General features: G+C 33.6%; 1 long non-coding RNA gene across 1 annotated transcript in view; it reads left to right on the top strand.

Moving 5' to 3' along the window:
* The window catches only part of LOC148043884 (uncharacterized), a 29,854-nt gene extending 16,247 nt beyond the window's left edge, over positions 1–13,607 (top strand). Inside the window, exons 3-5 of the long non-coding RNA XR_015697825.1 lie at positions 11,726–11,871; positions 12,300–12,363; positions 13,124–13,607. This is a non-coding gene — a long non-coding RNA (uncharacterized LOC148043884). The remainder of the gene's footprint in view (positions 1–11,725; positions 11,872–12,299; positions 12,364–13,123) is intronic.
* The last annotated feature ends 2,801 nt before the right edge of the window (positions 13,608–16,408 follow it).

Genomic DNA, 16,408 nt, shown 5'->3' with positions numbered 1-16,408 from the left:
TAAAAATTAACAAAACTCACTTTTTAAATAGATTAAACTTTGCCCACATGCAATTATGCTATTTAGTTTTTTTAAAAAAATTAATCAAGTAACTTTGCATATAATTACATTTTCAAGAATCCAGAACAACATTTTTTTGCAGCACTCCAGTAATGAAATATTATTTCCAAGTTGTTTAGAAAGATATAAATTCAATTTTTGGAATATAATTTAATAACATTAACATATTTAAACTTGAAATCCCTTGATAAAAACTAATTCTCTAGTATAGAGAATATATACACCAATATGAAACCACCACAAATCAGAAATGTTAATCTGTGTTCAAATTTATTACATTTCTAATTTAGGAAAATAAATATTCACCCATTAAAGGCAGCTATTGAGGAGATCTGTTTAACATGCATGTGTCAGATCCCTAAAAGTGATACTGTCATTCAATTGGGAGGAGGGGGCCTTGGAATCAATTTATTAGCAGTGCCTGTGACAACTGATATTTTACAACTGATTTTCTGGTGCCAAAGTGCCTTGAGATCCCCTCACCTTTTTGGAGGAATGTTTATGATGGCTATGTGGGACATTTTACTTTAATGTCTAAGGGAAGATAGCCATGGGAATATATGTTTATTCGGCTCTCAGGGCAGTTGATAAAGGAAACATCTTCACACTTATGTATTGGCTAAAATCTGCATTCTAACTGCATTCTAATGGGAAGGGTCTCTAGTGTTTAATTCTACTTGCATTGCCTAAGGGGATTCAGATGTTGCTTTGAATTCAGTGGCTGCCATTCTACTTAATAAAACGTTCCTTTTTAAATACTCCATTTCAAGAATCTTCACTTTCTTAAGTTAGGAGAGGAGCCCTTACAGTATGTTTGTAGACTAATTATTCTTAGCTTATGATATTTAATATTTTTGAGAACCTGAAAGCATTAACAGGCTCAAATTGGAAACACTTTGTTTCAAGTATCTTTTTTTTTCAATTCCTCTCAATAATCTGAATTTTTAGCTTATACTTTCAAAGAACCCAGTTTAATGAACTTAAAATCCGATGACTTTCTAAGCCTGCAAATGTACCAGATCTAAACAGAAATATCACAGCTATTTTAGGAAAATTATACTACTTTTCTTTGTTTTGAAGAGTTTTAATGGTGCAATAGCAAAATCATGATCTAGAATAATAGCCTCCTTTTGGCTGACAATTCATTTTAAAAGAAAGATACCATTTTAAAAGAAGATAATTCATTTCTTCCAAATCATCTGAAGCTGTTCCATGAAGATTACTATTGCTGTATTTTAAGAATGATGGAGAAGAATGTTTCATATAACTGATCAAGTCTCTAAGGTGCTACAAAATATGCCTGCAGATTGGATACTGAGTTTTCTCATGTAAACTGATAGAATTTCCAAATCAAGAAAAATATTTTTTTTTATTCTAAGCATAGTTGTGCTAATGAATGTTATCACCACTGAAAGATTTTTCACTGGAAACTTCTGTGTAATAATAAAATATATCAAAAGGTGTATTCCCGGCATCAATGTGTCCTATTATTTCTTTATTGTCAATATAATATTTATTGTGTCTTGAATGATGAGTTCTTCCAAATGGATATGTTTGTCTAACTTTTTTTGTGCAGTACTATATAATGTAGCCTTCTTGTGTCTTTTAGGAAAACAGTTTTTACTGCCCAAATTTCAGTAGAAAAGTAACCCTATTTCTTCTTTATTTGTTATTATTGATTGTAGCAATATTAAGTAAGAATGTGTATCTATGTCAGCTTGAACTCAGTTGCTCTAGACAATAACTTAATTATTCCAACTAAATCAAAGGTTGCCTAATTCAAGTCTGGCTATGATACTATCTGAAATTCAATAAAATTAAGTTTCTGGTTTTCAGTCAATTACCATGGAAATCACATAACATTTTTTTTCATAAACTGAGATGAAGTCTGCAGGCACATTACTTGATTTTGACATAATGTCTTCAGCTAAGTTACAAATAAATATTTTTTACATCTAGATTGCAGACTAGATTATATCCTATCAATTTTCTCTTGGATGAATTAGGTGAAATTACTGAAGCTACTTGTGCAGTCTGTGTAGAGAAATTAAACTGAATATCAAACTTAGTGTTGAAGAGCAAGTGTCCCAATAGGAAGGAAGGATCAAGCAGGAAATTAGTCTGGACTTCTTATGTGAACACAAGAGGGCAAAGTCTGAGCTCAGTTCCCATGCCTTTGAGCCTTATTCAGTCTTCCCCAGGCAAAGGCTGTCAGTCTAGAGAGATTTCTGTGAAATAGGCCTAGAACAATAACAGAGATAGTTTGAACTCTATCCATGTGGGTCTGTGCCTGACATCTAGAGAAGACAATGTAAAAATGTGGCAGAAGGAAAAAACATTTCTTAAAAATCAATGTTTGGACAATAACTGAGTATGAGGCTGTGGTTGATAATCTATCATTTCATAAGGGCCCACATTTGTTTCATCCAACCTATGTGACCAATCTTTGTATGCTATTATCAAATACAAGAGCAAAGCAACAAAAACTTGATTACATTACTGAGAATATTATTCAAAAGGTTTCCCATTCCAGTGCAAAACGTTTTGCAAGTTTAAGTCCTTTTTAATACATAAAATAAAGAAAGCTCAGATATTCTGATGCAGAATAAAGTGCACCTCCTGCTTTAAATAAGCCTAGTGTTTCTATAACATTCTAACATCCCCTTGATTTGCTTACACTGATATGCTGAAGGACCTACTTTTAACTTCCAAATGCTTTCTCATTACATGTATTTCTGGTAGGTCTCACTTGAACTGTCTTCTTCCAGGCAGAACCAATTACCCACTGAACTTTCACTGCCCACTTGAGCCCTTGCCATGGACAGACTCTCCAGCTCATGCAAACAAAACACAACCTAGAGCACAAACACAGACTTCATAAGCAATATCCCCTTTCTACTTGAAGTATTTCATAACACAACCAACAAACTCCAACTTGGCTTTTCAAATATAAAAATAATTAGGTCCTGTAAGGTGCTTCTCCTTAAGAATGACAGCTTTAGACAGATTGCAAGCTGTGTGCTTTATACCTGCAGACTAAAGCAACAAGAAGTCAACAATCCTGGCAGAGGCTTTCCTTTTGCAAAACAGAGATACAGAGAGAGGGAAGGGAAGATTTGGGGTTGGCAAAGAAATGCTAGAACCAATTCTTTATTAAGAGAAAATTGCTTACTCTGCTACCACTTATATTCAATTATGCCAAGAGCCATCATTTCTTTGTAGGTTGCTGTCTAGATGATTTATATTGTTTTGTTTTAATTTATCTACACAGTGCTCTTTCTCTCTCTTTATATTTATCCACCAATCATTTTTTATTTAAAAAGATATTATATGATAATCACAATAAAATACCAAACTATACAAAATAAAACAACACTCACAACTATTAAACACTTCTTACAGCAGGCAGCCAAAGGTAGAAGTTTTAAAGGAATACTACATGGTATGAAACATTTGCCACCCTCTATCCAACCCAAAGGATATTAAAGACTATGAAAAACTGCCCAGAAATGTAGAGAATTCTACTAATTCCATGGCTTCAGGAAATATTTTTCTTGCAGAGTGCGGCACCTAAAGCTACCTGAAAATAGTATACTCAAGTTCCATTGCCTGAAGGCAGCTTAAATATTATAGATATTGTAGTTGGTGTTAATTCTAAAGTGTCCAGAGTGGACTTTATCCTTTATCCATGAAGTATACAAATAAGTGTAAGTAAATAAATAAATGATGCTCAGCAACAGAATATCAACAGAGTAACAAATGGTCATTAAGATGACAATGTCAATTTCTGTTTCAAAGGAAATCATAATCAAAATCATAATGAAAAGATCTAGAAATAAACTTTGGCTAAGAAAATGGAGCTGTGATTTTTATATTCTCCTTGAATACTTTCTTATAACTACCTCATAAGTTATCCTGCATAATAACAATTATTACCAGGAAGAGGATGTACAAATGTTATAATTATTTCAAGAGATGTTTTCTGCAGTCAGTATCTTGACAGGGAACCTCCTGGAATTTCTATTAATACCATCATAAGCACAAGGTACAGAATGAAAAAGTTAATGAATGAATGAATGAATTACTCTAGAAACATTTAAATAAGTCCAATATATTTGTATCATATTAATAGTTGGGAAGTTTCCATATTGGTCTTTAGATCTACATAACTAACTAATTGCTAGAGTAAGGAAAGTAGCACTTTCATAACCAGAGTTTTCTACTGGAACTGGGTATATGTATGTATACATATATACATACACATAGATACAAACATTTATATATGTATATTGTATCTATCCCATCGAACAATGAAATGATTTAATAATCATCTCTAAAGTTCACAGAATTTGCAATATTTAATTTAATACCAGGGTGAGAAGGGTTAGGTGTTGTAACTTCTAGTCACTATAGATTTCTTGCTCTTGTTCAGATGTGAGATCAGAATTATAATTCATGCAATTGTACATTGTTGTCATTATGTAAGGAAAACAGTACAGAAAGAAGCAAGTATTTAATTACTTATGAAATAACAATAAGATAAATTAAGATTTGATATCCTTAGGTGATTACAGGGAAAATAGGATGATAAATATGAGAGAGCAGTCTTCTACAGTTTGCTATTCTCCAAATGTGCTGAGTTTTACCTAGATAAATATTGAATTTATCTTTTTTTTACTTTCTGCCAAGGAGATGTGTGGAGGTTTGAAGTCATGGAGAGTCACCAAACTAATTATTAAAGCCAAAGAAAGCTATAAAGGATAAAAAATGGAAGCGTTACTTTTCTTTTGCCCTTTTCTTTTTAAAAAATACTTTCACTTTTGTATTACAATATAAAAGAAAGAAGGGAGCGGATCACTAGAGCAACCAGCATAAAAAAAAACCTACATCTGATTTTCTTTAGAAATTACTTGAATAGATGGAAAAATTCTGCAAAGGAAATGTATAGAAAGTTTGTGAGGTGAAAGAAGATATTAAAAAGAAAGAAAATTCTACAAAGCAAGTATCAGGAAAAATAAAACAGATCAATGATAAAGTGAAAATGAGGATTAAATAATGTTTTACAAAAATTAATAGATATTAAGAGTTTTCTGATGAAAGTTGGGAATTTGATGGACAATGGGAGTAGAGTGATCTTCCAGCAAATGAATAGGACTTCTAATAAAAATATTAAAATTACTCAAGGTAAATTAATAAGAGTGGGGTTTTTTAATTATTGGAGGGAAAATTTAGGATTGGCTGATATATGGAGATAGAAAAATTACAGTTCACTTCTTAATTATCAGAAAGATAATTTCTTTTCAAGAATAGACATGCCCTCAAAATTACATGAGAGATTTTTTAAGCAATGAGTTGCTAAGAGGAGTCATGCAAATTTGATTAAGGAGATGATTAGAGGACTGATACCACAAATGGCAGAAGACATGAGACTGTTTTGCTACTGGAAAGATACAGGTTGATAGATGGAAGTGTATAATTTAAAACTAGTTAAACTTAATGAAATTTAGTGACAATAGATATAGTTAAATAAATAATTTATATTGATAATAATGTATACATGTGTAGTGTTAATGATAAGTAATAATTGGATATGAACAGTGAATGGTACCCATGAAAGAAAGATTAGAAATCTTTTTGATTATATATAAAGGTTAATAAAAAAGAATTAAGTTAGATTCAGTTAAGTCTTGATTATTAGGGGGGAAATGTTATGATACAGGATATAGTCAAATAAAGGAGATATAATGATAACAACGTATATATATGTATCGGTAAAACATAAGGAAACTGGATGTAAATTGTAAACAGTGATTTGGAAAGGAGGATTAGAAAATTTTGTTATTAAATATTATGGATGCTTAGCTAGAATGCGACATAAGGATTCAGTGTTATTGGAGGATTTTAGAAATAGTAAATGAAATGCCAGTATGTGGTTATGTATTAAATCTTGGTATATTTTATGATGAAGAACGTTTAAACAATTATAGTCAAATGAGAATGGAGATATGATTATGGTAACATGTATAAATATCTGCGCTAAAATACTTGAGTTAATATGAATTATGGTTGATGACTGTGAAAGAGATGCACGAAAGGCTTTTGTAACCAACTGATACACTTTCTACAGTATGTAAAGAAGGAAGATTCCTTGTGTTGTGTTTGTTTTGAAAATAAAAATTTAAAAAAATATTTAAAAAAAAGAATAGATATGATTTGGATTTCAAGATTCTTGGCAACTATGGTTTCTATAACAATCATTCTACCTAAAACTTTTTCAGATCATATTCCTGTGAGTTTAGCTTATAAAAGAAAATATAGCCATTTTAGATGGAATCAAATTTTAGATCAAATAAAGCAAATTTTATATCAAATAAAGTATTGTTATAGAAAGGAGAAATTGTTTATTACTGTAATCTTCTAAAAACTATGATGAATTTTATTCTACAGGACAGAAAGATGCTAAAGTCTTGAAAGGAGTTAATATAACATCACTATCTAAAGATGGTTAAGATCTGACTTCAGCAAGATCAATAAAATTATGAGTATTAATTATCAGTTGAATGCATCAATTTGAAATGGAAGACTGAAAGCAATTTTGCAAGAATTTATTTATAAAGATTAATGTGGGTTTTTACATTAAAGAAAGTTGAAAGATAATGTTAGTAATCTGTCTGATATTTTTGAATACTTGGATCAGTATAGTGAAGCACAAGCTATGTTCATCTTATTTGATAAATAGGCTTTTGACAAAATTGGACTTTTTAAGACTCAAACGCATGCACTAAATTGACAAGATTATAAAGACTAATTTAGATTTGAAACCAGAGACATTTCTTTTGGGACTACTGAATCAACAGCTAGGAAAAAAGTCATAGAATATAGTGTTTGGTTGAAGAGCAGGCAACATCAACATTTACTACTTATTGGAAACTTATTGCAGAACTTGCATGAAACATAAAAAAAATGAACTTTTGATTTGTGGTTTTGATGATTAGAAAACATTAGATACTAATGAACTGTTTTTAAACCATACAATAATAAGTAATTACACAATCATACTTGCATTTGCTGCAAAAGAAATCAAACGCTTCCTTCTATTTCTTTTATCTTTTCTTTTTACATCCTTGTTCTTCCCCTTTGTCCTCTTTTTTACTTTCTTTTATATATTTCATTTTAATTTTTGTTAGTTTTTAATCTTTTAAAAACTTCTATTAATATTTATACAACCCTCCACTAGAAATAACTAAATACATCAGGAGACATTTCCTTTCTGAATCATCTTTGTGTTAACTTCTTATCCTACATGATTCCCATAATGGAAGCTGTGTTTCTTGTATAATTATTATCAGTGTGAAATGCTTCAATCTGATGAGCAAAGAGATGCTTAGAAACCTTATTATCTCTTTCTAAACAAAGAAAGAAAACCTGTCAACTTTGAAGATCCATTGAAAAGGCACATGGGCACAAATTCTTATAGGCATCACACTATGTATACTGATATTATGGATAGAAATGCTTACCTTTGGGAAGAAGGTGCCAGTCTCCTTCAAACAAATGGCAATGCCTTGACTCCAAGTGCCTTAGTCAGTTACCTAAAGAAAAATTGGTCCTTACCATTGTTTCACTGTTACATTATAAAGAATTCAAGTATCACCTCACATACATTTTCATAATGTTATATTGGGAAAGAAACTCTTAGTGCTCCCTGGAGAGAGAGAGAAAAAGGAGTGAAGTATAATTGTAAAAGGAAATCTACTTTAAAATTAATGTGATGAGCAATAAGTAAGAATAAATGGAACCACAATTAAAATTCAGTACACATTCTATATTACTTGACCTTTACAAAGATATTGTACAAATCATATTAATGCCAATACTGGTTCATTTGCAGGTATAGCTTTATGTATATATTTAATCAACATAAAGATTACATGGAAATTGTAAAATATATTTCAAGCATTTTAATCTCCTAAGGAAACATATATGTTCATTCTATCATCATGTATTACAAGAATTTGCACACTTTCATTAACTTCTGTGTTATTTTATAGTTGTTTAAAATAGGTACATTAAAGTATAAAAAAGATATGTGTATAGTTGTAAGCTTCCTGCCAGTGGATGTTTAAAGTGGGAGTTATTACAGTTTCTTTATGAATTTGGATTTAGAATAAATTTCTCTCAGACCAGATTTAGAAAAAAAAATTAACTGTATCTTGGTTTTATGTAATATTTGAGTATAAAAGAAACATATTTTGATCAGAATGTATTTGTTTCTTACTCCTACTTATAAAACCTTTTCTTGACTTTTTAAATTGGTTACCTTAAGAGATAATGGTAGTGCTTTCAAGTATTTTGAACAGAAGGCCAAGAAAGAACACACCAGTCAACTTTCTTGACAAGTCCAATTTTGATAAGAGTTTTGACATCCTATGGAGGAAAATTCTTGAATGTTAAAAGTTGATAACATTAGCCCCCTATACCGTGTTTCCCTGAAAATGAGACTCGGTCTTATTTTCTTTTGGGCTTAAAAATAAGCACTAGGGCTTATTTTGGGGATGTCTTATTTTTTCCACCTAGCAAAGGCGGCAACCATGGGGGCTGATAAGAATTGGAGAGCTGCTACCACCAGCCCTGCCCTCCATACCACTGTCTACTTGCCTGTGGCTGCAATGCCCCAAACTTGGCATGTGCCACCTCTGCCAGCTCTCCTCCTGGCCCTGATGCTACTGGGACACTGGAGCTCAAGTCTTGCTCCAAGCTGCTGCTACCTTATGAAGAGACAGAAGACCATGTGGTGTGTCGGGATCAGCTCCCCCCACTTCTGCTGGCTGCTGGGCATGCTGCACCTGCTGCTACTGACCTTTCAAGGGCTCTTTACCTTCCTGGTCACAGTAGTCTCAGCCATCCTGATGGGCTGCTCCACCTGACATGGGACAACTCAGCCCAGATCTATGACCTTTGGAACATATCTCCCACCACTGACCTGCCAGGGCTCATTTGCCAGAGGTCATTCATCCCTCCCTTGCCCTGCATGAGCTCCATGGCAGCCGGATGTAGGAGGGAGCGGGTGATCGCTCCTTCCTCCTTTGTGCTCCCAAATCCCATCTTCAGTGGCCACCAAGCCTTAGGCCTATACCCCTCTCACTGGAGCAAGATGCACAACTCATCAGGGGAGGGGCATGCAACTCCTGGTGAAGGGACCCTTGCAAGATGACACTCTGGAAGTCATGGATCTGGGCCAAGTAGCCCTGCACCAGGCAGGAGCAGCCCAGCAGAATGGCCAGCAGTGAAGAGCTCCTGTGAGGCCAGCAGAAATAGGTGCATCATGCCCAGCAGCTGGCCAGAGGTGCTAATCCTGCACCACACAGTGTTACGCCTCGTAGAGTAGCAGCAGCCTGAAAAAGACCCAAACTCCAGGCCTGGTGGAGCATAAACCATGTTTGCCACCTGCTCTAGAGCCACAAGGTGGGCTGCAGAAGAGAAGGGGGCTGTTGGCTACAAGGTTGCCAGGAACCATGGGGAAGGCTGGGGTTGGCATGAGTGCACCAGAAACACCTCCAGGTGCCTGGAGAGACAGAATGAGACACAGATCCTGGTCCTCACTGCCTCAGCTCATCCACAGGCTGTGATCCAGGAACCGAGTCTTCATGAGGTGACAGGGGAAGGGAAGGAGTCACCGTGCCTCATGGATTGCTGCCCATGTTTGTGAGGGGACACATCATTGGGATGCCTTCTGTGCTGGCCACACTCACCCCCTTCACTGGGTTTATTTTGGGGATATAGCTTATATTAGGTGCACACTACAAAATCAGGGTAGAGCTTATTTTTGTGGTAGGGCTTATTCCTGGGGAAACACGGTATAACTTGTTCTAAAGTGCCATATGTGTCTTGTGTCTAAAAGTCTAAGGTTCTCCATAAAATTATCTGGTACATTTCTGTATCTGGCTTTTAGGTACTAGTATCAGAATGTTCTGAACATTTTGTTTCTATGTCCAAGATTCTACAGGCAATTTTGACTAGTGTTTATGTGCTGCTTCATGAGGCTTTGTAGCTGCAGTTTCAATTTCTATATTCAAGTAACAACCTACTGTGTTATGTGGTCAAAAATATTTATCACTGTCCTAAAACAAGAGGAAAAGTGTATTTGTTAAAAATACAGTATTTATAAATAGAATACTAAAGGAATTATGTGATCTTATCAGTGTCTACTGGTACCATCTTTCTTCTTCCTGGTAACAGCAACTTATTCTAGCATTTTACCAAGCCATCAATGCTTACTACCTTGGCTACAAACAAGCAGGAAAAGAATCAAGAGTAATTATTTTATACTAGTAACATTATTCATGTAGCAAGCTTGTTGGTAATTAAGGCAATTAGTGACTCCATATATCTATTCACTAGTGACATAGGGACATCTGTCCTAGCTGTTATATCTTTATTTTTAGGACATTTAGTACCAAGCTTTTAGACATTATTTTCTGCATGTAGCTTGAAAATAGCTCAGGGTCCTTTGGCTCCATCTATCTATAGCAGCTTGGAATTCATCTGGATAATTTTATCCCCAATAAAACTAAGAAGACAAAATTTGGGTGTGGGAGAGAACTACTATTTTACTTCCTGGTTATTCTTTCTTCCCGGTCCTTGAAATTTTTGATATTTTTATGCATGTCTACTCAGAAGAAAGTTTTGTTGATATGCTATGACTTATTTTTAACAAAGTTTGCACATAATTGAATTATATCAATAAATTGAATTAAAGATAAAAATATTTCAGATCTTTGGTCCAGCAGTGGTTTCAGGGTGATGTCCTTAAAGCAGTTTTTTTCTGAGTTCTGTTGTTCTCTAACATCTTCCTTGGTTTCCCCCAAAGTTTTCTGCTCCCAACAATCTGGCTCTTCATTTTACTGATCTCGGAAGGATGGAAGGCTGAGTCAACCTTGAGCTGGTCAGGATTGAACTCCAAGCTGTGGGCAGAGTCAACCTGCAAGACTGCATTCTAACCATTATGTCATTGCAGTCATGTTTTTTTTTTACAAAATGTGCTTCTTTGCCCAGAAAATAAAAATTTGGAGAAAAAGAGAAAGAGAGAGAGAGAAAATATACAAGGGTAGAAAATTTGATGATCAGTGAATTAAATAGCTTCTTTCTGCTAAATGTGTATTTGGTTAAGCTTCCTTCTTCACAATGGCATTGTAAGAATGCAATGATATTCTCTTAAAATATCTATCTTAAAAGATAGTGACCTATACATTATGGAATGATTTATATTTATAATTTATGGAATGTATATCTATGTATTTTTCACAGATAAATAGGCATCAGGTAGGAGTTTAAAATCTGGGGTATGTGATACCAGGTTTTTATTTTAAAAATGAAGACATTTAAAAGGAATATCTACCTGGTCTGAATTGCATTTCCTTTGCAAACCACAGACATTAACTTGATGCAGTACAATACTTGAAGCACCGCCTTCTGAACCATTATGGTCCTTGAAAGCAAGGCGCTTAAAAAGACATTGCTTATTTGGAATATTTATCTGAAGTAATAGATAAGCAAACTGTAATTTTCAAAGCAGCAAATTATACATATTTGGGGCTATATGACAGCCCACTATATGCTGCCACAAAGGTCTTATCATAATCCTGGGATTTTGTTTAATTTACAGGTTAAGATGAAAGCCTGACTGTAATTGTCAAAGAATTGAAAGAATAACCTCCTTGGAGAAATAAAAGTCACTAACATTAGGAAGAAGAAGAAAGAAACCAAGTAACAATTTATGATGCAGCAGAACAGATTAAAGCAAATCTTTAGGTATTATTCTCAAATGTTCCCACCCAACAATTATGTGAAATGTTCTATCACTGTGCTAAGAAATACATACCACATTATTTGCACACGCACACACAGACACAGACATCTTGATATGAAACTTCTAAGTGGTTCAGTATTTCATTGAGGCAACAAGGTTCATGGCATAGAAACACTGAAAGGCACTGAGCACAATATTTTGTTTAAAGTTAAGGATTTCCCAATCTTCTTCTGATGGTAGCCTATAATTATTTTTGGAGACAAATTACCATCATTGTCAACCAGCCATTTTTGGGACAGGAATGGTGGGAATCTATTTCAAAACTGTCTGAAATGCAAAATGTGGTTTTTGGTTTTCTAAGATGCTTCAATTTCATTTGGATCTAATATAGTGTTTAGGCAATACACTGACAGTATATGTTGAACTTCAGGGTTTAGTGACCTGGACAACAGATTTCTTGAACTTTCACCATCTTCTGCATCTTCAGAGACAAGGTAAACAATTGTAAATAAAATGTCAGGAAATCTATTGTCTAAACTACAGTATATCTTAGAACATTTGACAATTTCATTTTATTATCCATCAATTTATATCCTACATAAACTTTGTGCAACATTTCAGGCCAGAATAGTAAGCACTTCAAATGTTAGGCCATTTTGGTCTAGTGGTTACCAGGCTAGAAAGCTGAAGATCATGAGTTATAGTCTTGCCTGAGCCATGAGTGTCCTGTAAATGTCTCTGAGCCCAATAACCTACAAGGCTTCTGTTGTGGGGAAAATAGAGCATCTATTTTGGTTAAAACTCTTGAAAAGATAATATATTCATCTGATATATAATTAACATGTAGCCAGACTTCAGTTGAATCTTCCTGAAATGACATTATAAAGCATTCTTGGAATAATTTGATAATAACCAAGTTAATGTAGTGATGATGCTTCCTCTACATTGGATCTGGTAAAACAGAGGCTGAACAGTCATCTAACACTGAAGTTTTAATTTGTATTCCTGCATTATGCAGGAGGGTTCAGAATGATGTTTTAAATGATTATATCCAACTCTGAATATATCAATATTTAAAATGAAGACTTCTCATTCAGATGACTCTAGAGTGAGTTTTGCTTGCTTGTTTATACTTCCAGATCCAATGTTTTATTGCAGCCAGATTGGCCTATAATATAAAACATAATTTGCACTTCCTTTGAGAAGGAAATATTTTCCAGCTCTAAAATAAATGAAAAGTTTTTGTTCCCACAGAACTCTGAGTTGACAGAACAGAACTCTGTTATATGATTGAAATAAGAAAGTAGATAAGTTATATTACTACACCAGAAGAGCACCAGGCTAAGGAACCTAGCATTCTATTCTTATTGTGACCCAAAATGGCAGTTATAACTCACAAGCAAGAAAATTATGCAGAATTGATCCATTTATATATTTCAGAAACTGATAAAAAGTTGCCTACTACCTCTCTTATTGGTGATATAATATCACATTATTCTAGATTTGATTTTTTTTCTAAGAAATTACTATTTATGCAATAATAAAATAGGAGCAGGTAAATTATTTTCATGAAAGCCAATTACACATGATAAAGTACTTAATAACAAGGTGAAATGAATTGTTAGTCATACATAAGTAATGAAAAGTGTTAGATGTTTTAAAGCTGCACTGTTGCACTCTAAGGAAACTTTATTACAATTTGTATTGACTTGGAGAAATATAAACGTTTTCTGTTCATTTCTGCTGCCTCTTTTAAACTTAATTTGAATTTAATGTGTAATATTCATTGGTAGATTATAAAAGCCATCTTAATTATTTGTTTATTGTCTTAATGAGATACAGGTCCTATTCTGACTCAATGAAGGAACCACTTCAGTTTTTTAAATATAATTTCACCAGGCAGTACTCCAGTAACACTAAATGCAGACTGTTACAAATGAAGGGAAAAATGAAATAATCCTGAAAATAATATCTGTAATTGCATGCCAGTCTGACAGCTGCTTTTACGGAGACTATAACTGGAGAAGGCAGCAGTAACAAATGTGTTTTGGTTCTGTAATATCAGTTTGAAAAGACAAAAATATTTACATATAAAAATATAAAGACTAACTTCTGAAATGGGGGCTAGATGGGGAACTCATCAAATTTGCAAGCGACATCAAGCTAGCAGGAATAACCAACACTCTGGAAGATAGGCTTAAGATACAGAAGGATTTTGACAGACTTGAACATTGAGCACTATCTAACAAAATGACATTCAATGGTGAAAAAAGTAAAGTTCTACATTTGGCAAGAAAAACAAAATGCACAGGTACAGTATATGTGGTACCTTGATCAATAGTGGTGGCTGTGAGAGGGATCTTCGAGTTCCAGTGGACAATCACTTAAATATGAGCGAGCAGTGTGCTCCAGCTGCCAAAAAAGCTAACACAGTTCTAGGCTGCATAAACAGAGTGATAGAATCAAGATCATGTGAAGTGTTAATACCACTTTATAATGCCTTGGTAAGACCACACTTGAAATACTACATGCATGCAATTTTGGTCACCACAAAGATATTGAGACTCTAGAAAGTGTGGAAAGAAGGGCAAGAAAGATGATTAGGGGACTGGAGGCTAAAACATATAAAGAAACAGTTGCTGGATCTGGATATATCTAGTCTTATTAAAAGAAGGACTAAGGGTGACATGATATAAGTGTTCCAATATCTTAAGGGTTGCCACAAAGAAGAGAGAGTCAAACTAATCTCCAAAGCACCTGAGGGTAGAACAAGAAGCAATGGGTGGAAACTAATCAAGGAGAGAATCAACTTAGAACTGAGGAGAAATTTCCTTACAGTTAGAACAATTAACCAGTGGAACAATGTGTCTACAGAAGTTGTAAATGCTTCAACACCAGAAGTTTTTGAAAATACATTAAATAACCATTTGTCTGAAGTGGTGCATGGTTTCTTGCCTGAGCAGGTGCTTGGACTAGAAGACCTCCACGGTCCCTTCCAATTCTGTTATTCTAAATGTGGATGTTGCAACCTAGGAATGGAGAGCAGTTGGTGGGATAAATGTTGAACAGGACTTTTTGTCACTCAGAAATTGGGTTAAAAACAATTTATAAATATTTTTTGTAATATAAGTTTAAAACTTCCAATGCCCTCCTTTACACATAGCATAATTAAAATGGCCACCTGTCTAAGAGTTCTCAGAAAAAGTGCTAACTTGTGTTTTTCTCATATCTCTATTGCCACAAACAATTTGATCTTCTTGGCATCAAAGAAATCAAGTTATTGTAATTTGTTTTCTTACAGCTATATTTGCATACTGTCAATTTATGAATGAAAAATGTAAGAAAATGTTTTTGGCTAGGTGAAGATTTGTCTTGACAAGGTCAAGTTCTGTTCTCTTTGGCATATGCATCTTTATGAGCATTCCTATAAAACGAGGAAACTGCTACTTTTATTCATTAAATGTAAGCATTGTACATATGTCTTTGTGTGTGTGTCTGTGTATAATGTATACATACATACATAAACACATGTATAGAACAGCCTGCAGACAATTTACATACAAAAAATGCATATAATGCATACCAAAAAAGCAGAAACCCAAGCCTACAATTTGAAAGAAATTGGCCACTTGAGAAAAGAAATATTGGTCAGTCTTTCCAGTCCATTTGTCTGAAGCAATAAATGTACATATGTTTAGAAAGAAAATATAATAATGACATATCTTCCTTTACCCTGTGAATAACATCTGGCCATTTGCAGAGATTGCAGCCTAGAAACCAATGGCCTTCTAAATTTAGAACCTAGGCCAGCATAAATTTAATGTGACAATTTGCGGAATGCATACAAAAAGCAGGAACCCCAATCTATATTTGAAAGAAAATTTGCCATTTTTTCAGAGATTCTACCACACAGTATTTTCTTTTCTTGCAGTTTTTCCTCTATGATTTGTAATGCACCACAAAACACTTTGAAATCATCCACATTCTCTTCCAAGACTACATACATGGGTTGTAAAGACTACACTAGATCTAAAGTATCTCTCTCCCCCCTCCCTCTCTCTCAAAATATAAATATTTGGTACTGATATAGAAATGTTAGTAATGAATATATTTTATTTGAATTCATATTTTTGTTCTTTTTCAGGTTTTCTTCTTTCCACTTTATGTCCTAAGAGGGATAGTTTTGTATATATAACTTCTTAATATTTATGCAATATTGCATACATGTGATATGTATGACTTATTTTGGAAAAATGCAGATTTTGGCATAGAAAGTCATTGTAATTCATATATAAAGTTTCTGTGTATAGCTTCATAATATCCCCATTAACATTAAATCTCTGCTATTATTATTATTATTGTTATTATTATTATTATTATTATTATTATTATTATTATTATTATTATTATTATTAATAATAATAATGATAATAATAATATTTGCTAAATTAAATCTCATTGATTTCAATTAGTCTACTCTAAGGATAGTTCAGATGTGAATCCAATCCAATTATAAACATTTTAGCACATATTTGTCAA

This window comes from Thamnophis sirtalis, unplaced genomic scaffold, assembly GCF_051295495.1.
Source record: "Thamnophis sirtalis isolate CommonGarterSnake01/CBP01778 unplaced genomic scaffold, rThaSir2_p1.2 scaffold_10, whole genome shotgun sequence".
Classification (NCBI taxonomy): domain Eukaryota; kingdom Metazoa; phylum Chordata; class Lepidosauria; order Squamata; family Natricidae; genus Thamnophis; species Thamnophis sirtalis.
The sequence above is the reverse complement of the archived record's forward strand: the minus strand, read 5'-3'. Positions and strand labels throughout refer to the sequence as shown.